The sequence below is a fragment of the Engystomops pustulosus genome, chromosome 3 (assembly GCF_040894005.1).
Source record: "Engystomops pustulosus chromosome 3, aEngPut4.maternal, whole genome shotgun sequence".
In the NCBI taxonomy this organism is placed as follows: Eukaryota; Metazoa; Chordata; class Amphibia; order Anura; family Leptodactylidae; genus Engystomops; species Engystomops pustulosus.
Window position 1 is genome coordinate 114,338,082 of NC_092413.1, and position 22,233 is coordinate 114,360,314.

Genomic DNA, 22,233 nt, shown 5'->3' on the forward strand with positions numbered 1-22,233 from the left:
GCATGATGCGCATGGAGCTGGCGCTCCGCTGCCAGGCGAGCTTTCGCCAATCCAAGCCCCTGTCTCTAGGCTACTCCCCAAACAGCACTTCTAAGAACCTTTTGTATAAGATCAAGTGTAGTAGCGTTCTTATAAGTTTAGGATATGGCGGGTGAGGGGAATGTAAACAGATGCGCAAGAAGCGCTGAAATAATATTGGTAAATGGTAAAAGTTTGCCAGTATATTTTGTGGATAACACAGCAGGGTGGCGACAAAGTTAACAAATTTGATGTGGAATCCATGAAAACAACCCAAATTTCTGCCTGACACACCTCGTTTGATAAGGGGACGATGTATGGAGGCAGCTATATGGACGACTTTTGGAGGTAGCAATGGAGACAACGTGTGGAGGCTGCTATGGAGACAATTTAATTTGGATAGTGCCTGTATGTGGCAGTCCAAAAAAGTTTTCAAACCAGAGGAGCAGGTAGGTGGCCCTCCAGAAAAATGAAATAGATTGAGTGCCTGTATGTGGCAGTCCAAAAAAGTTTTCAAACCAGAGGAGCAGGTAGGTGGCCCTCCAGAAAAATGAAATAGATTGAGTGCCTGTATGTGGCAGTCCAAAAAAGTTTTCAAACCAGAGGAGCAGGTAGGTGGCCCTCCAGAAAAATTGAATAGATTGAGTGCCTGTATGTGGCAGTCCAAAAAAGTTTTTAAACCAGAGGAGCAGGTAGGTGGCCCTCCAGAAAAATTGAATAGATTGAGTGCCTGTATGTGGCAGTCCAAAAAAGTTTTCAAACCAGAGGAGCAGGTAGGTGGCCCTCCAGTAAAATGGAATAGATTGAGTGCCTGTATGTGGCAGTCCAAAAAAGTTTTCAAACCAGAGGAGCAGGTAGGTGGCCCTCCAGAAAAATGGAATAGATTGAGTGCCTGTATGTGGCAGTCCAAAAAAGTTTTCAAACCAGAGGAGCAGGTAGGTGGCCCTCCAGAAAAATTGAATAGATTGAGTGCCTGTATGTGGCACTCCCAAAAATTGTTTAAAACAGAGGACCGGGTAGGTGGCCCTCCAGAAAAATTAAATGCATAAAGTACTATAGCTAGAGCCAGTGGGCCCTGTCAAAAAATAGCCAGTTTCCTCTGCTTTAGTGTACAAAGAGGAGGAGAAGGAGGAAAATGAGGAGGAGGAGGAGTGCATAAATTATTCAGGTTGAGCTTCCTTCACCTGGTGGAGATTGGAAATTATGAGAAATCCAGGCTTTATTCATCTTAATAAGCGTCAGCCTGTCAGCGCTGTCAGTCGACAGGCGTGTACGCTTATCGGTGATGATGCCACCAGCTGCACTGAAAACCCGCTCGGACAACATGCTAGCGGCAGGGCAGGCAAGAACCTCCAAGGCGTACAGCGCCAGTTCGTGCCACATGTCCAGCTTTGAAACCCAGTAGTTGTAGGGAGCTGTGTGATCATTTAGGATGATGGTATGGTCAGCTACGTACTCCCTCACCATCTTTCTGTAAAGATCAGCCCTACTCTACCGAGACTGGGGACAGGTAACAGTGTCTTGCTGGGGTGACATAAAGCTGGCAAAAGCCTTGTAAAGCGTACCCTTGCCAGTGCTGGACAAGCTGCCTGCTCGCCTACTCTCCCTCGCTACTTGTCCCGCAGAACTACGCACTCTGCCGCTAGCGCTGTCAGAAGGGAAATAGTGTTTCAGCTTGTGCACCAGGGCCTGCTGGTATTCATGCATTCTCACACTCCTTTCCTCTCCAGGGATGAGAGTGGAAAGATTTTGCTTGTACCGTGGGTCCAGGAGAGTGAATACCCAGTAATCGGTGCTGGAATAAATTCTTTGAACGCGAGGGTCACGGGATAGGTAGCCTAGCATGAAATCTGCCATATGCGCCAGAGTACCAACACGTAAGAATTCACTCCCCTCACTGGCCTGACTGTCCATTTCCTCCTCCTCCAACTCCTCCAACTCCTCTTCTTCTGCCCATACACGCTGAACAGTGAAGGACTCAACAATGGTCCCCTCTTGTGTCTCACCAACATTCTCCTCCTCTTCCTCCTCATCCTCCTCCACCTCCACCTCCTCCGATATGCGCTGAGAAACAGACCTAAGGGTGCTTTGGCTATCAACAAGGGAATCTTCTTCCCCCGTCTCTTGTGACGAGCGCAAAGCTTCCGACTTCATGCTGATCAGAGAGTTTTTCAACAGGCCAAGCAGCGGGATGGTGAGGCTGATGATGGCGGCATCGCCACTGACCATCTGTGTTGACTCCTCAAAGTTACTCAGCACCTGACAGATATCAGACATCCACATCCACTCCTCATTGTAGACTTGAGGAAGCTGACTGACCTGACTACCAGTTCTGGTGGAAGTTGACATCTGGCAGTCTACAATCGCTCTGCGCTGCTGGTAAACTCTGGATAACATGGTTAATATTGAATTCCACCTCGTGGGCACGTCGCACAACAGTCGGTGAGTGGGCAGTTGGAGGCGGCGCTGCGCTGCCCTGAGAGTGGCAGCATCTGTGCTGGACTTCCTGAAATGCGCACAGATGCGGCGCACCTTCGTGAGCAAATCAGACAGATTGGGGTATGTCTTGAGGAAACGCTGAACTATCAGATTTAACACATGGGCCAGGCATGGCACATGTGTCAGTCTGCCGAGTTGCAGAGCCGCCACCAGGTTACGGCCATTGTCACACACAACCATGCCTGGCTTCAGGTTCAGCGGTGCCAGCCACAGATCAGTCTGCGCCGTGATGCCCTGTAATAGCTCTTGGGCGGTGTGCCTTTTATCGCCTAGGCTCAGCAGTTTGAGCACCGCCTGCTGTCGCTTAGCGACGGCACTGCTGCTGTGCCTAGAGCTACCGACTGATGGCGGCATGCCCACGGATGGTAGTTCGGAGGAGGAGGTGGAGAAGGGGTGGGAGGAGGAGGAGGCATAGTAGGCCTGAAAGACCTGGACCGAGGTAGGCCCCGCAATCCTCGGCGTCGGCAGTATATGACCAGCCGCAGGGTCAGACTCGGTCCCAGCCTCCACCAAGTTAACCCAATGTGCCGTCAGCGATATATAGTGGCCCTGCCCGGCAGCACTCGTCCACGTGTCCGTGGTCAGGTGGACCTTGTCAGAAACGGCGTTGGTCAGGGCACGGATGATGTTGTCTGACACGTGCTGGTGCAGGGCTGGGACGGCACATCGGGAAAAGTAGTGGCGGCTGGGGACCGAATACCGAGGGGCGGCCGCCGCCATGAGTTTGCGAAAGGCCTTGGTATCTACTAGCCTATAGGGCAGCATCTCCAGGCTAAGCAATCTGGAGATGTGGACATTAAGGGCTTGGGCGTGCGGGTGGGTTGCACTATATTTACGTTTCCGCTCCAGCGTCTGGGGTATAGAGAGCTGAACGCTGGTGGATGCTGTGGAGGATCGTGGAGGCGACGATGGGGTTTTTGTGCCAGGGTCCTGGGCAGGGGGCTGACTATCAGCTGACACAGTAGAAGGAGCAGTGGTGTGCACGGCCGGAGGTGAACGGGCTTGGTGCCACTGAGTGGGGTGTTTAGCATTCATATGCCTGCGCATACTGGTGGTAGTTAAGCTAGTAGTGGTGGAACCCCTGCTGATCCTGGTTTGGCAAAGGTTGCACACCACAGTCCGTCGGTCATCCGGTGTTTCCTTAAAGAAGCAATCGAGGAAAAAAGCTTTAATCCAGCTAGATGCAAGGAGCCAGTGTTATCGATAAAATCATCAAAAATTTATTAAATCCATAAATCGGTAAAATATACAGCACAGCATAATGGGGAAAAAAAAGGGGAAAAGGGAGAACATGAAGGCTACAAGCCTACGCGTTTCGGTACATGACCTTATTCATGGCTTCTGCATTACTTTCTGCAATGTTGCCTTATAAACATGACTTCCGGATCATTAGCTTTTTTCAGGTGAGATTTAACACTTGCTATGCTGGAACATTTAAAAACAAGTCATTCATGAACAATGCATATATAACAAAGACGTCTATAATGAAAAATTGATTAAGAAAGGCATCACACTAACAAAAATGTATTAAATCTTGTTTTTTGTTTAGACCGAATGGAACTCTAGTTTGTAGAGTAAATATCCAAAAGGTCTCACGGTTTAAAAGAATGCGTTTAAGATCACCGCCCCATGTAGAGGAATTGAAAGAATTGTAAAACCTAAAAGGGGCGGTGATCTTAAACGCATTCTTTTAAACCGTGAGACCTTTTGGATATTTACTCTACAAACTAGAGTTCCATTCGGTCTAAACAAAAAACAAGATTTAATACATTTTTGTTAGTGTGATGCCTTTCTTAATCAATTTTTCATTATAGACGTCTTTGTTATATATGCATTGTTCATGAATGACTTGTTTTTAAATGTTCCAGCATAGCAAGTGTTAAATCTCACCTGAAAAAAGCTAATGATCCGGAAGTCATGTTTATAAGGCAACATTGCAGAAAGTAATGCAGAAGCCATGAGTAAGGTCATGTACCGAAACGCGTAGGCTTGTAGCCTTCATGTTCTCCCTTTTCCCCTTTTTTTTTCCCATTATGCTGTGCTGTATATTTTACCGCTTTATGGATTTAATAAATTTTTGATGATTTTATCGATAACACTGGCTCCTTGCATCTAGCTGGATTAAAGCTTTTTTCCTCGATTGCTGCTTCGTGTGCACCTGTGGCCAAGGTTGTCCGTGCTGGAGCCATTTTGGAGCCGAGAAAAGGAGGATTGTCTGGACTATGTGGTGAGCTGACCTTCGATAGTATTTCGTATTTGCTGATTTGCCTTTTCCTTAAAGAACCTCCAGACTTCTGAAAATCTAGCCCTCGCCGCGGGAGCCCTCACCACGGGAGCTTCACTACGTGACACATTTGGCGCTGATGCACCTGCTCTGGCCCTGCCTCTCCGTCTGGCCCCACCACTGCCTCTTCCAACCTGTTCTGGTCGAGGACTCTCCTCCGTCTCAGAAGCACTGTGTTCACCCGGCCTCTCAACCCAGCTTGGGTCTGTCACCTCATCATCCTCCGATCCCTCAGTCTGCTCCCCCCTCGGACTTCCTGCCCTGACAACAACTTCACCACTGTCTGACAACAGTGTCTCCTCATCGGACACCTCTTTACACACTTCTTCCACTACGTCAAGAAGGTCATCATCATCCACAGACTGCGACTGGTGGAAAACCTGGGCATCGGAAAATTGCTCAGCAGCAACCGGACAAGTGGTTTGTGACTATGGGAAGGGTCCAGAAAACAGTTCCTCAGAGTATGCCAGTTCAAATGCCAAATTTTCCTGGGAGGGGGCAGACTGGGGGGGAGGAGGCTGAGGTGCAGGAGCTGGAGGAGTGCCGATTTCGGTGACATGGGTGGACTGCGTGGAAGACTGACTGGTGGACAAATTGCTCGAATCATTGTCGGCAATCCACGACATCACCTGTTCGCACTGTTCTGGCCTCAACAGTGCTCTACCACGAGTCCCAGTAACTTGAGACATGAACCTAGGGAGTGTAGCTCTGCGGCGTTCCCCTGCTCCCTCATCAGCAGGTGGTGTCTCACCCCGCCCAGGACCACGGCCTCTGACCCCTGCAGTAGTTGGACGCCCACGTCCCCGCCCTCGTCCTCTACCCCTAGCCCTCGGGTTAAACATTTTGAAAATGAAAGTTATAACTTTAATTTTTTTTTAACTTTTTTTTGTGTTTTTTTGTGTTTTTTAGTTTTTTTTTGTGTTTTTTAGTTTTTAAAACCAAACAATGCTATCCTATTGCTATGGCTATTTTCTAGCCAAGTATGAAAGCACACTGCTATGCCAGATGAGATGACGCTGAGTTATGAAAAAATAAACGTAAAATAAAAAGGAAATGGCAGACTGTGCCTAATTAAAATCCAACCCCTAATAAATTTTCCCACTTTGGTCTTTGCGATGGATATGTGCGTCACTAAGCGCTAAACACAGCGGTCGCAAGTCTCACTCCAAATTCCTGACAATTGGCTAGTATATGCACTGCAGCAAGGACAGCCACCAGCAGATCAACCAGAAATAAAATATATATAACGCTATTGTAGGCATAAGTAAGCCGTTTGGATTCTCCTTTGGCTATTTTCTAGCCAAGTATGAAAGCACACTGATGAGATGACGCTGAGTTATGAAAAAATAAACGTAAAATAAAAAGAAACTGCCAGACTGTGCCTAATTGAAATCCAACCCCTAATAAATTTTCCCACTTTGGTCTTTGCGATGGATATGTGCGTCACTAAGCGCTAAACACAGCGGTCGCAAGTCTCACTCCAAATTCCTGACAATTGGCTAGTATATGCACTGCAGCAAGGACAGCCACCAGCAGATCAACCAGAAATAAAATATATATAACGCTATTGTAGGCGTAAGTAAGCCGTTTGGATTCTCCTTTGGCTATTTTCTAGCCAAGTATGAAAGAACACTGATGAGATGACGCTGAGTTATGAAAAAATAAACGTAAAATAAAAAGAAACTGCCAGACTGTGCCTAATTGAAATCCAACCCCTAATAAATTTTCCCACTTCGGTCTTTGCGATGGATATGTGCGTCACTAAGCGCTAAACACAGCGGTCGCAAGTCTCACTCCAAATTCCTGACAATTGGCTAGTATATGCACTGCAGCAAGGACAGCCACCAGCAGATCAACCAGAAATAAAATATATATAACGCTATTGTAGGCGTAAGTAAGCCGTTTGGATTCTCCTTTGGCTATTTTCTAGCCAAGTATGAAAGCACACTGATGAGATGACGCTGAGTTATGAAAAAATAAACGTAAAATAAAAAGAAACTGCCAGACTGTGCCTAATTGAAATCCAACCCCTAATAAATTTTCCCACTTCGGTCTTTGCGATGGATATGTGCGTCACTAAGCGCTAAACACAGCGGTCGCAAGTCTCACTCCAAATTCCTGACAATTGGCTAGTAGATGCACTGCAGCAAGGACAGCCACCAGCAGATCAACCAGAAATAAAATATATATAACGCTATTGTAGGCGTAAGTAAGCCGTTTGGATTCTCCTTTGGCTATTTTCTAGCCAAGTATGAAAGCACACTGATGAGATGACGCTGAGTTATGAAAAAATAAACGTAAAATAAAAAGAAACTGCCAGACTGTGCCTAATTGAAATCCAACCCCTAATAAATTTTCCCACTTCAGTCTTTGCGATGGATATGTGCGTCACTAAGCGCTAAACACAGCGGTCGCAAGTCTCACTCCAAATTCCTGACAATTGGCTAGTATATGCACTGCAGCAAGGACAGCCACCAGCAGATCAACCAGAAATAAAATATATATAACGCTATTGTAGGCGTAAGTAAGCCGTTTGGATTCTCCTTTGGCTATTTTCTAGCCAAGTATGAAAGCACACTGATGAGATGACGCTGAGTTATGAAAAAATAAACGTAAAATAAAAAGAAACTGCCAGACTGTGCCTAATTGAAATCCAACCCCTAATAAATTTTCCCACTTCGGTCTTTGCGATGGATATGTGCGTCACTAAGCGCTAAACACAGCGGTCGCAAGTCTCACTCCAAATTCCTGACAATTGGCTAGTAGATGCACTGCAGCAAGGACAGCCACCAGCAGATCAACCAGAAATAAAATATATATAACGCTATTGTAGGCGTAAGTAAGCCGTTTGGATTCTCCTTTGGCTATTTTCTAGCCAAGTATGAAAGCACACTGATGAGATGACGCTGAGTTATGAAAAAATAAACGTAAAATAAAAAGAAACTGCCAGACTGTGCCTAATTGAATTTCAACCCCTAATAAATTTTCCCACTTCGGTCTTTGCGATGGATATGTGCGTCACTAAGCGCTAAACACAGCGTTCCTGACAATTGGCTAGTATATGCACTGCAGCAAGGACAGCCACCAGCAGATCAACCAGAAATAAAATATATATAACGCTATTGTAGGCGTAAGTAAGCCGTTTGGATTCTCCTTTGGCTATTTTCTAGCCAAGTATGAAAGCACACTGATGAGATGACGCTGAGTTATGAAAAAATAAACGTAAAATAAAAAGGAAATGGCAGACTGTGCCTAATTGAAATCAAACCCCTAATAAATTTTCCCACTTTGGTGTTTGAGGTGGATATGTGTGTCACTAAGAGCTAAACACAACGGTAGCAAGTCCCCCTGCAAATTCCTCACAATATGGTACTAGCTGCACTACTAGTGCCAGCAAGCCCAGCCACAAGCAAACAAAAAAAAAAAAATATAACGTTATTGTAGCCCTAAGAAGGGCTGTTGGGTTCTTGTTGAATCACTCCTGCCTAACACTATTTTAATAGAACACCCTAACGCTTTCCCTGACCAGCAGCAGCTCTCTCCCTAGCGGCATCCAGACACAGAATGATCCGAGCAGCGCGGGCAGCGGCTAGTCTATCCCAGGGTCACCTGATCTGGCCAGCCAACCACTGCTATCGACGTGTAAGGGTACCACGTCATGCTGGGTGGAGTGCAGAGTCTCCTGGCTTGTGATTGGCTCTGTTTCTGGCCGCCAAAAAGCAAAACGGCGGGAGCTGCCATTTTCTCGAGCGGGCGAAGTATTCGTCCGAGCAACGAGCAGTTTCGAGTACGCTAATGCTCGAACGAGCATCAAGCTCGGACGAGTATGTTCGCTCATCTCTAGTTATAGAGCTCTTGTTTGAAAATAGTTGTTGGGTTGTTCTTTATTTTCGTATAAAAATCTGTATCTGACAGAAGCCGGAGTGATTCTGTAATGTAGTCCGACTTGTTAAGAACTACAATACCCCCACCCCCTTTATCGGCTGACTTTATAACTATATCCGAATTAGAGGACAAGCATTTCAGTGATTGTCTCTCTTTGTACGTTAGGTTGTGTTTAGACCATTTGTTGGGGGGTTGGGGTTTCTGAAGCTTTTGAAAGTCTGTGGACACAAGAGTATAAAAGGTCTCCAAATAGTTGCCTTTATGGTGTGTCGGATAAAACACCGACTTGGGTTTAAGATCAGTGTGTATGATATCTGAATTAGGTAAAGTGGGACTGATTGAAGTAGATGTATTATCTGTAGCCGTCTTGTTAGTTTCCACAATGTTAAAATGTCTTTTTAATGTTAGTTTATGGATAAACCTATTTAGGTCTATAAAAAGATCAAAGTCATTGGAGGAAGATGTAGGGCAAAAGGAGAGCCCTTTCTCCAGAGTTTTCATTTCCGCTTCATTCAACATATAAGTGGATAGGTTAAAAATCTTAATTGTGTTGTTAGAATCTTTTGTAGTGGGCTTAATTGATACTGCTGAAATATCAGCGCAAGGTGTTACTTCTGTCTCTTGTATTTTGGTGTCTCCAGGATTGACTCTTCTGTGGACGAAAGAGTGTCTTTATCTATGCTTGCCTCCTCTTGTTCCTCTCCTAGTCCTTTTTTCCTTTTTGGTCTTAGAGGGGCAGCCATATGGACTTTCTCTTTTAGGCAGGGATTTGGCACATAGTTGAAAGATGGGGTCTTTTTTACCTCTTTCGGGAGTCCTAAAAATGAAACTGACGCACTAGAGGATGGTGCATCGTGTATTAGTGCTTGTTCCGTGCGGGAACATCTGGTACAAGGCTTAATGGTAGGAGTGAAGAACTGTTGGTCTTCTTGGGGACTAATCACATCAAAGCTAGTATTATGAATGGTGAGTTGTGATGCATTGAGGTTAATACTGTTAGGTGGATCTGGAATGTATTTACCAGAAGTTAATTTGGGTTTAGGTAGATTTAGGTCAATGTCTAGAGTATTAGGTTGACAGTTATGAGTATGTGATGAGGTGGGTATACGTGAAAGTTCATTGGTAGGGATATTTGGGCATTTGGACACTGTACCCGAGTGAACTTTAAGGGCCGTATCAGAGTGTACATAACTAGAGGGTCTGAAAGTACGGCTGGGAACCGGAAATTGGATGTTTTGGGACTTGGATATGCTGTTATCTCGATTCTTATCTTCACGGTACCCTCCTTTCGCATTCATATAATTATTTCTTGGTGGTCTAGGGAGGTATTTCCTATTTGTAGTATCGTTTGCCATGTTCCTATTGTTATGTTCGGTTATTTTGGTCCTCATCCAATATTCATTTCTGTCTCTTTCTAATTTACCCAATTTCTTAGAGATAATTTCTTTTTCAAAAGATTCTATATCTGTAGTAAGTTTATTATTTAATTTGTGGTACAGAGGGTGATGTGTAAATGGGGAAATTTTAGTCGTAATGGTCTCAATTGTCGTGGTGGCGGTATTAGTTAACAGTAGTCTTTTATCACAAAGACATTTCAATAAGGAAATAGCACAGTCATGTAATAGGAGATCCCAAGCTTCAACAAAGTCAAGGTCATTCTTGAATGCTGGCTCAGGGCATAGTCGAAGACCTCTTGGGATGATGTTTTCCTGTACATAAATCTCAAGAAATAATCTGTCCAAATGGTGTTGTGACTCAGATCTTAGGGCTCTGTCCAATTCGTAAAACAAATTCGATATAATTTTTTTCGTCAGAGTCTGGTACTGTAGTGGTGGTAGATTTAGACATATGAATAGACTTATCTTGATTAGTCTTGGTGAAGTCAGCAAAGAAGCGTTCACGTTGACGCAGTCGTCCATCCTTGGGGAACATATTTGTCGGGCGGCTGGTTAATCAAATTCGATCAAAGAATCGTCAGAGGGAATCCAGGATTACAGGGCAAGCCAGATGGTTCTCCGTTGGAATACCCGGATATAAGTCGTTATACCGGTAGAACTATGTAAACAGAACGAAAAAACAACAAGAGAGGACGGCGCCTCATGTAATACTGTTGGGATCAATGGTTGGTGAGAGAAGAGAGTACTGCTCACCTGAAAGCACCTTGTTACAGTGCAGTTTGTAGCCCACCCTGGGGAAGGGTTCCGGATGGTATGGCTAATTGAAGCCAAAAGCAGGAGTAGATGAATGGCTTGTTCGATGTAGTAGGTGGATGATGGCATCATCTACACCAATGCCTGGCCGACAAGCAAACTGTAGGGCATCCATAGATGAGCTCACTACAGGGCGGAGATGTGCGAGAACCAACCTCTCGAAGACCTTCATCAAATGGGATGTTAATGCCACCGGTCTGTAGCTGTTGAGGTCCGATGGGTGAAGTGTTTTTGGAACTGGTACCACACAAGATGTTTTCCACAGTTGGGGTACCCTTCCCAACTCCAGGCTCATGTTGAACATATGTGCAATGATACCACAAAGCTGATCACCACAGGTCTTGATTAATCTTGCACTGATACCATCTGGTCCTGTAGCCTTGCCCACTTTGAGTCTTTTCAGCTCTTTTCTCACCTGGGCACTTGTAAGGATCAAATTGTAGACTGATGACGGACAGCTGGTTTGACTGGGGATGAGGTCTAACAGCAGGGGATCTAGTGGGGGAGACATTAAGTGTGAAGGAGACAATAGAATGGTTTCCTGATGACATGGACTCATGTTGTCTCAGGAGCGAAGCCTGTGAGGTGGGAGGGGCAGGTGTGATCAAACCTATTGAAGAATAGATTAAGTTCATTAACCCACTCCTTATCTGCTGTAACCTGAGAGACAGGCTTTCTGTGATCAGATATTGATTTGAGGCTTTTCCAGACCCCACTGATGTTTTCCTGTTGCATCTGCTCCTCTATCTTCCTCTTGTATCTGGATTTCCCCTCCCTTATTTGTCTAAAAAATCTCTTTTTCTCTTTAAGAAGAGCTTTTATATTAGGGTTAATCCAGTGTTTGTTGTTAAAGAAGCAACTCACCATTTTTGTGGGTACCGTGTTCTCTGTACAGAAGTTAATATAGTCTGTTATGCAGTGTGTTAGGCCATCAATGTCATCCCCATAAGAATCCTGCAGGACTTCCCATACAGTTGTATTGAAACAATCCCTCAAAGCCTCCGCAGACCATATCCTCGCTGTGCGGATAGCAGGGCATAGGTGCACAATTTTGTGATCTGCTCTTCCCAAGGGAGGCTGATGCCTTATATGCCTCCTTTATGTTGGCATAAAAGAGGTCCAGTGTTTTATTTTCCCTTGTGTTGCAGGATACATACTGTGGGAAATTTGACAATGCAGATGTTGAACAAATGTGGTTAAAATCTCCAGACACCAGAAAGAGGGCCTGGGGGTGCAGTGTCTGAAGATGCTGAAGCAGTGAGAGAAAAGCTGAAAGCAAAGGATGAACAGATTAATCAGGTCATGCTAATGTTAGAAGACCAAGAAAATAGGAGCAGGAGGAAGAATATACGTCTCAAGGGTCTTCCGGAAAGCTGGGCCTCAGACGCATTGCCTGCAATTATGAAACAAATATTCAGCCAGCTCATAGGAGAAGAGAAAGCTGAGAGAGTGATCATAGAGTGCACAGAGCATTAAAACCAAAACCGACTGCAACAGACCCACCACGGGATGTGATCTGTGGCCTATTGAGTTATATCGACACGGCGGCCTTTCTACAAAAAGCCCGGGAAAAGGAGGACTTGCAATATGAAAGGGCCAAGATAGCGATTTATCAGGACCTGGCAGCCTTGACCCTGGCCAAATGCAGAGCATTACGACCGCTACTTGAGAAGCTTAGGGAACAAGGAGTCCCGTATAAATGGCTGTTCCCCTTCAGGCTCCACTTTGTGAAAGATGTGCAACAAGTAACCATCCGTCACCCAAAAGATTTGCCCAAGGCGTGGAGATGTCTGGAGGTAGACCCGATAGCGATTCCATCTTGGCTTCCAGCAAATGATGACATCAAGCTCCCGTTGCTGAGATCTTCATCTCCATGGAAAATGGTAGAGTCTCCGAAGCGCCCAAGGGATGAGAAAAGGCCACAGAAGCATGACTCACCATGATGGCTTCCTCCGAACATTCGTGAGTGATATTCATCTATCTGTTTGCTGGTTGACCCTCCCTGGGAGCTAGCCTGCATTTGAATGGGCATACTCCTGGGGGCACCAATGCCAATTTGAGTTATGGTGTGACTTTCAGGACAGAGTTTTCCTAAATGGCCCACAGGCCTGTTCTACATGTCCAAAAATTAAGGGACCGTTACACTGGAGGGTTTTTTTTCCGTTGTGTTTTTTTTTCTCTTTATTTTGCATTTTCCCTCCTCAGACAAGTACCTATCCATGTCTAACAGGGAAGGACACAGAGAGTTTTTGTGACCCATCTATTATATCTGTAGGGGCACCCCCCTCTGTTGCATCCAATGTCTCTGAGACCCCCTTTCTAATGAGCCCCAGCACACAGTGTTATTACATAATGTTGTTACTTTAATGCTCTACTGTATTATACTGTATAAGGTTGTTATGTAAACTGTTAATGTGCGACATACATGAGGTTTCCAGCCCAAAAACCCACATACCTACTTCAACAAGATAGAAGTAGAGACCCCCCCGCGCATTCCAGCGCCTAGGTCCAGGAAGAGTGGACTCCCCGAGACCTAAGGGGCTTACACTATTCCTGAGCACTTTTACCCAACTACGGATTACACTTCACAAGTTATTTGTTAGTATTACCTTTCCTACAAACATGTTTCCCCTACTTCTCCTAATCTCCCCCCTTACCTCTAATCTGTCAATATCACCTCGAGAAAGGCACACAGCTCAGGCAGCAGTACTGCCACATTTAAAACCCCCCACATGGCTAGTATAAAAGTTTGCACCTGTATTGTCAGGGGAATGAATGCCCCAAGTAAGAGAACTCAGCTCCTGGTCCTACTGCGACAGATACAGACTGATGTAATCCTCCTACAGGAGACACATTTTAGAGATGAGCACATCCCACATCTACCTAAAACGTTATTTGACAAATGATACCATAGTAGTCACCCTACCTCAGCTTCCAAGGGGGCTACCATCGGTTTCCATAAGGATTTACCATTTATATACTGCGACTCCTACAGAGATTCAGAGGGCAGGATCATACTCGTTAAAGGTACTATTGGGAATCATATGTATACCTTTGCATCGGTTTATGCCCCGAATAAGGGACACAGCACATGGTTATGCAACACTTTAGAAACCATAAAAATGTTCTCTGAAGGCACCCTCATAATAGGAGGAGACCTAAATGTCACATTGGACCCACTGACTGACTCCTCGACCGGACACTCTGCAGTACCCTATAGTGAATTACGGAAGATGAAGATGGCATTACAAGATTCCTTGTTAATAGACACTTTGCGATTAATTAACCCCACGTCCTCCAATTTTACCTTCCACTCGGGACCTCATAACTCTTACCAGAGATTAGATTATATTTTCACACAATCTACAGGTATACATCAGGTTATAGCAGCCGACATTGACGTGATATCTATTTCAGACCATGCCCCTGTCACCACTGAATTTAAATTAGCACACCTGCCCATTAGAGACTGGACTTGGAGACTGAACGACACTTTAATAGAAGACGATACTCTACTGAAGGAATTGACTACTAAAATGGCGCTATCTTTTACAGAAAACAAGGATTTAGTTAAGGACCCCTTAGTTCTATGGGAGGGACAAAAAGTCCTTGCTAGAGGGTATTTAATGGAAATGGGAGCTAGGGTTAAGAAGAAAAGGATGGCACGGATAAGACAGCTCATAACCGAGCTAGCAGCACTGGAGAGGCAACATAAAAAATCAAGAGCTTTAGGAACTCAAAAAGAATTGCTCAGAGTAAGAGAATGTTTGAAGGACTCACTCAACATCCAAACTGCTAAGATCTATGCCAGAGCACAGCACCGCTTCTATGCTTATGGCGATAAATGTAGCAAAACCATTTCCAGATTACTTAAGAAAGCACAATCTAGAACTTATATATCCTCACTTACCACCGCTATGGGGTCAAAGGTATCTAAAACCGATGAGATTGCACAAGTGTTCCACCAATATTATATGGAACTCTATAATCTTCGCAACAGCGATACTTCGCAACAACTGTCTGAAAGAACAATAGAAATTGAGAATTTCCTTAAGGCTCTAAAACTGCCTCAGTTAAGTGAAGAGGAGGCAAACTCCCTCACGCAATCTGTTACCGTATCGGAGCTGAAAAAAATAATAGCCTCCATTCCTAGTGGCCGTAGCCCGGGGCCGGATGGCTTCTCTATAGTATATTATAAGAAATTAGGTGAGCTATTACTCCCACATCCAGCCAATGTCTGTAACGCGCTACTGCGGGGATGACCAATGCCCAAATCCATGCTCCTCGCACATGTTACCATACTGCACAAAGAAGGTAGGGATCCAGAACTAGTAGGAAACTATCGACCGATATCCCTTCTAAACGTTGACTTGAAGATTTGGGCCAAATTGATGGCGTCTCACATTCCCCCCTTTCTCCCCAAGTTAATATCACCTGACCAAGCAGGATTTATAAGGGGAAGGGAGGGAAAGGATAATGCTTTCAAACTGACCCACGCCATCAGCTATGCCCGAAGCCACTACACCCTGCCAATCCTTTTCGGCACAGATGCCGGGAAGGCATTTGATAGGGTGGACTGGCACTTTATGAAAGCTACTCTAGGGAAATTTGGCTTTCCCCCTGCTTTTATAGCTGCAATATTCAGTCTATATCTACATCCATTGGCACAAATAAGGGTTGTCACCTACCTTTAACATTACGAACGGCACCAGACAGGGTTGTCCCCTGCCCCTACCCTGTTCATCCTGTGTCTGGAGGCTTTGGTGCAACATGTACGGCAGGAGACACGCATACAGCCTTTGACATTAGGGGGGAAAAAACTACATCTAGCAGCCTTTGCGGACAATTTAGTTTTTTTTAATAACGAACCCCCAGTCATCACTCCCAGTTTTCCAAGAGCTTTTTGAGAGATTTGACTACTTAGCCAATTTTACGGTGAACTTAAATAAGTCTGAAATTTTGAATATTAACTTACCACAGCACCTAGCGGCCAAATTAAAACCGGCATCTCCATTCGCTTGGCGAGATGACCACATAAAATACCTGGGCATCAAGCTACCTAGCGATGTTAAAAAATTGTATGAACTGAACCTCTCCCCATTGGTAGCAGAGATAAAAAGACTTTTAGATAACCTCCCCCACATTTCTTGGATGGGCAGAAAAAATGTTCTCAAAGCATATGTACTCCCGAAAATACTATACCCAATTTTGATGCTGCCAATCTTAATCCCCAATAAATTTTTCACAGAGATACGGAAATTGTTTTCACAATATTTATGGAGGGGGAAGAGACCCAGGCAAGCACACGCACTTCTCATTTGCAAAAAATGGAGAGGTGGACTTGGTCAAATGTATTATTGGGCGGCACATGCTGCAAGGGTGGCACGACTCAGGCAGAGAACGGACGAGGTGGACGTACTGGCAGCAACCTGGGGAACCACTAAGAGAGACCTTCAGGGCAGAGCTTGGATACCCCCTCCATGGCAAAAACAGACAGATTGTACAAGTGAAATAGTCATGGCAATGTTTAAAGTGTGGCATAAAATCAACCATAAATTAAAGATCTCACCATATCCCTCACCGCTGATGCCAGCTAGCCTACTCCCCATGACTCTGACGGGAAAATGGACAGACACTCCAGCTTGGTGGACAAAATTCGAAGACCTGACTGTTAGAGAACTATTACAGAAGGTAGACTCAATCACGGACGACGAACTTAAGGACAGAACACAGGGGCATGGTCAATTACAATTCATAAAGATACAACTCAGGTCATCTTGCCGAGCCTTTGTTAAAAGATATGGAACACTCAAGGATCCACCCCGCTAGACATAGCGGTTGCGGTAGGGGCACCAAAAGCCACAACAATATCTTATCTCTATGATAGCATAGGAACAGCTAGGGCACCAGATAACCCACTACACATCTCGTCTTGGGAGCAGGAGCTGAGTGTGATGCTGAATGAAAAGGAAAAATTATGGATACTGAAGCATCCCTACGGGTTTTCTCAATGTGTACGCCTTCAGGAAAATCACTTTAAATTATTGGCAAGATGGTACAAGACACCAGATGTACTACATAGGTGGGGGTCTACATGAAACTGGGTATTGCTGGAGATGTGAAAAAGAAGTTGGAACATTCCAACATATTTGGTGGACATGCCAAAAAATCCAGGATTTTTGGAAAAAGGTGCAAGACATTATTAACAAGGTATGCCCCACTACAGCAAAGCTGTCTCTCCCACTGATATGCCTGGGACTAGAACCAGGAGGTATTCGTTTGTCACAGACACGCTTAATCACTCACTTGATCTCAGCAGCAAAGGCCCTGATCCCCCTTTACTGGAGGCAAACAGAAGCCCCATCCATCCCTGCATGGGATGGGAAAGTTTCCCAATTATGCCGAATGGAGGAATTATCCAGTTGGTCTTCCCACACTCACGCTAAATTCAGTAAGATATGGTCCCCTTGGAGACGGTACGTGGAAGGGCAACCGCCCCCTGCCCCTACCCAGAATAATAACAATCTGGAGGTTCACTCAAGTAACACCAATCCTAATACTTGACCTAAGAGAAAGATATAGTGAGGTATACCATTGCTATGACTACTGATGCCACCACTGTTACTAGCATATTATTAACCCACAAAAGGGATGGGAGATCAATACCCCCCCAAGTTAATTTCTAAGTTTAAACATATGTTTATTGTTTACCTATTTTTTAGAATGTGACTGTTGTAACATTGCTCTAAATATGCAGGCAAGATATAAAAATGTGGTACCATTGATAACTGTACATTGCATTTAATCAATCATATGACCATCACTTATGTATTGAGCATAATTTCTTCATTGTACAAATGTCGAATATGTCCCTGTAATGCACATTGTACTATTCATGTTAGATGTTATATCTTAAAAAATAATAAAAACAGAATTATAAATATATTTATATGATTTTAGCTGAGATAGAGAAAGTGACTTGGCCCCAATTTCAATATCTGCCTTATCAGAATACTTAAAATATAATCCTTATTTAAAACAGATGATTAAAAACTAGACAGATGGCACAGATGTTTACACAAAAAGAGTTCCAGGGCTGAAATAATGTCTTACTATCACTACGGGGAGTGTGGTTTAGTCTTCTCTACTAGGTAGAACTGCTCAACAGTGACCCTTATGCAAAGCATCCTAGTAATGTATATTTCTGTGTAAGCCATAGTTTTACTGTATCATAGTACAGTATCTAAAGCACAGGCTCTTACTCCAATTTCCATTAGCAGGGGGACAAATAGAGAGGGTCTCTTTATAAAAACCAATAAATGCACAGAAAGAACCATTAAGCCTTAATGTTTACTAGATAATTATTAGATAGGGGAAGATAAATGTTGACTGTGATCATGATAATGCATCCAGATCCATACCCTTTATATTAAAACACACTGGGGGACATGTATCACTCCTATTGCAATCGTTTTCTTTTTGTGTGCAAATTTTTGTGTGACTTTTCGCAGTTTGAGACTTTTTAGGTTCAGAATCAAGCAGTGTACCAAAGTTAGTAATTGCCGTGTTCCATATTTATCTTTGTAGCCCAGATGTGTATTCAACTTGTGAGACTTTTGGCCTCTGAAATTGTCCCATTCTTGCACCTAATAAGCCCCAAAACAGAGCAGACTCAGACTTACTTTTGGGAGCTACTTTTTGGGGCTAAAATGATGCACAGCACAAAAAGTTGCAGAAGTGAGACTAAACAGGCAATTAATCACGTAGCACAAAGGGAAAAAACTTGTCACCTGTAAAAACTGCATTAGGAGCTGCTTACTAAAGTAAGCAGCTCCTAGCGCTACAACAGTCCCAGCAGTGTTACACTGCTAACTTTATTGGAAACCTCAAATAATGCAAACACTGCTGCAATGTACAATAGAAAATGCTGGACCACACTGTAAGACAGAGATTCCCAAACTACGGCCCCGTTTCTATCCGGCCCCCAGCCCATCCAGGGCAATGGAGTCGATAATTATAGACCGCGGCCTTCGGCAGTCGGGCAGGGGCCTCCGTCCGTCCGGACAGGAAGCTCCTGCCCGTCACTGAATAGTGCTCGATGCGGCCGCTCGAGCGCTATTATTGCAGGTGGAGCGGCGATGTGGCCGGAAAACAACCCCGGCGCACATTGCTCCTTGAACCTGGATGCGCACACTTTCCTGTCCGGCAGCAGCCAGAAGAAAGAAGACGTGGGAGCCAGAGGTAAGTACAGGGTTTTTTATTTTCTTTTTTTAAACAGCAGTAGAAATATTATTGCGGCCCTAATATATGAAATAATTAATTATGGGGCCATTATAGAAAATAATAATGGAAGGGCTGCATAGGGAATAATTATGAAGGGGCAGCATAGGAAATAATTAGTTATGAGGGGGCAGCATAGGGAATAAGTAATTATAATTAATTATTTCCTACGCTGCCCCTCATAATTATTTATATCCTATGCTGCCCCTCATAATTAATTATTTCCTAGGCTGCCACTCATAATTAATTATATGCTATGCTATCCCTTATGAGGGGCAGCATAATAAAAAATTAATTATGAGGGGCAGCATAGGAAATAATTAATTATTAGGGGCAGCATAGGAAATAATTAATTATAAGGGGCGGCATAGGAAATAATTAATTATTAGGGGCAGCTTAGGAAATACTTAATTATAAGGGGCGGCATAGGAAATAATTAATTATTAGGGGCAGCATAGGAAATAATTAATGGTGGGGGCAACATAGGAAATAATTAATGGTGGGGGCGGCATAGGAAATAGTTAATGGTGAGGGCAGCATAGGAAATAATTTATGGTGGGGGGTGGCATAGAAAATAATTAATTATGAGGGGCAGCATAGGAAATAATTAATGGTGGGAGCAGCATAGGAAATAATGGTGGGGGGCAGAATAGGAAATAATTAATGGTGGGGGCAGCATAGGAAATAATTAATGGTGGGGGGCAGCATAGGAAATAATTAATGGTGACGGGCAGTATAGGAAATAATTAATGGGGGGGCAGCATAGGAAATAATTAATTATGAGGGACAGTCTAGTAATTAATGGGGGGGAGGGCAGCATAATTATTAGTAAATAAAATAGTTTACAAGGGGGTGCAGTATATTAAATTAATGGGGGGCCCAGTGTATTACGGATGCAGTCACATGTACTGCTAGCACTGTGTTTTCAAGGAATTTCTTATATTTTTTTTATTTTTAAACTTCAGTCCAGCCCTCCAACGGTCTGAGAGGGACAGTGAACGGCCCCCTGTGTAAAAAGTTTGGGGAACCCTGCTGTAAGAGGTCGGGCGTATTCATGAGGGGGGGGCTGAGGTGCTGCTTAACCCCCTCCTATGCCATAGGCCCGCAGTGACTTCTGAGCTTCATGTCACAGTCACTGTCCCTATTCCCGTCCCCTCATGAATACGCCCGACTGCTTACAGCCCAGTCCAGCATTTTCCATTGTACAGCGTGGCAGTGTTTTCTAGCGTTATCGGAGATTTCCAATAACGCTAGCAGTGTAACACTGCTGCGTCTGTTGGAGCAGTGTTTACTTTAATCACATATTAAGAATTAAGCCAGGGATCCCAATTGTAATAATACTTCATCTGAGAATTTTCAGTGAAGGCCAAAGATCTTTCTAATATACAAATATTATTGACCCTTCTAGTTATCTTTGCAAATGAAAGAATTTACATTGATTTCCGAAGTCTAACATATTGATAGCCATGGTCGTAAAGTAGAAGATCATCGTTCTTTTACTGGGGGAAAGATCTGACAAACCAATATCTATAAAGGCTGCAGCCAGCTGCAGAGAGACATGAAATATAGCATGTAGCATAAACTTTTAAATCTGCCTCAATCTGTTGTAAAAGCTAAATATCACAATCTCCAAATGAATTTAAAAATGGACACATTTTTTGCTTTTGGATTTGTGTAAAAACACAAGGGGAGTATTACCTGTAAAAAGACTTTCTTTAGTTTATTTAAAAAAAAAAAAAAAAAACGCTTCATCAGGTTCAAACATTAAGAAAGACTACTACATTTTATAACAAACACTTTTTATCACATGACTGATTAGGTTATTTTCTATATGACATTAAACTGAGTTATATGCTAATATACTAAATATGACTCATAGTTATTATATGTTACAAAACTTGTAATAGAGAATTAATATAAATTAGTATAAACAATCAGATAAAACAATAATATTCCTAACGAAGCAATATTAGGAGGATGGCCTGTGGCTGGAAATTCAGCCATGTGACCATGGTTTTATGATCATGGTCCTATTCTGATGATGACTATGATCCATCAGATAACAAATAGATTTTAACCAAAACATTGGACATTCAAGAAGACACTCCCATCAGAGGCAAAAACCCACCGAAAGTGTCACTTATTACCCCTTCGCTCTGGGATCTGGAGGCCTAGGGGTTCCAACGCCAAGAGAGGAATAAAAGGTAATTATAATTATAAAACTGTTTCGCTGGCTTCATTTAACCAATTTGATTCCAGTGTTTGTAATTTGAATATCCAAAAGATTTCTCGTCTACCTAATGTTTCGAAACAATTATGCATGTCCTTGGGTATGAAATCTATGGGGGTAATTATTATAGCATTAATATCATTTTTATGATGAAAGATGCAGTATTTAGATAAACTATGTTTAAAAAATAAAACTTTTTTCATATTTTCACGTTGTTTATTTAAACAACTATGCAGTGGTTGTACTGTTCTCCCTATATATTGAAGTGAACACTTGCACTTGCTGTAGATAAATCACATATTATGCTAATAGTTTTGTGTTTGACACTATATCATGCAATAAATTTGTATTTAAAATCATTTGTTGCATTTTGTCTTTTTTCTGTTGTTACATTTTGTTCTAGAAATTGTTCCTGTGACATTATTTTTGTTCTCTTATAAACATGATTTAATAATTATTTTGGATAACCCTTCTGTAAAAAAGTATTTTCCAATATTTGTGATTGTTTCTGAAAGGTTTCTGTTTTTGTTCAGTTTTGTTGTAAAAGAGAGACAAAGTTGTAATGAAATAGCTTGTTCAATTTTTTAATTTTATAAAATTAAATTAAGTCAGAATACAAAAAATAGGGCTGAGCCTTAAGCTATAAAATGGCTATGTCCTTAAGGGGTTAATAATAATAATAATAATAACATTAATTCCATTAATTATTTAGTGCACACAGATTACGCAGCGCTACACAGAGCTTGCCAAATCAGTCCATGTCCCCAATGGGGCTCACAATCTAATCAACCTACCAGTATGTTTTTGGAGTGTGGGAGGAAACCGGA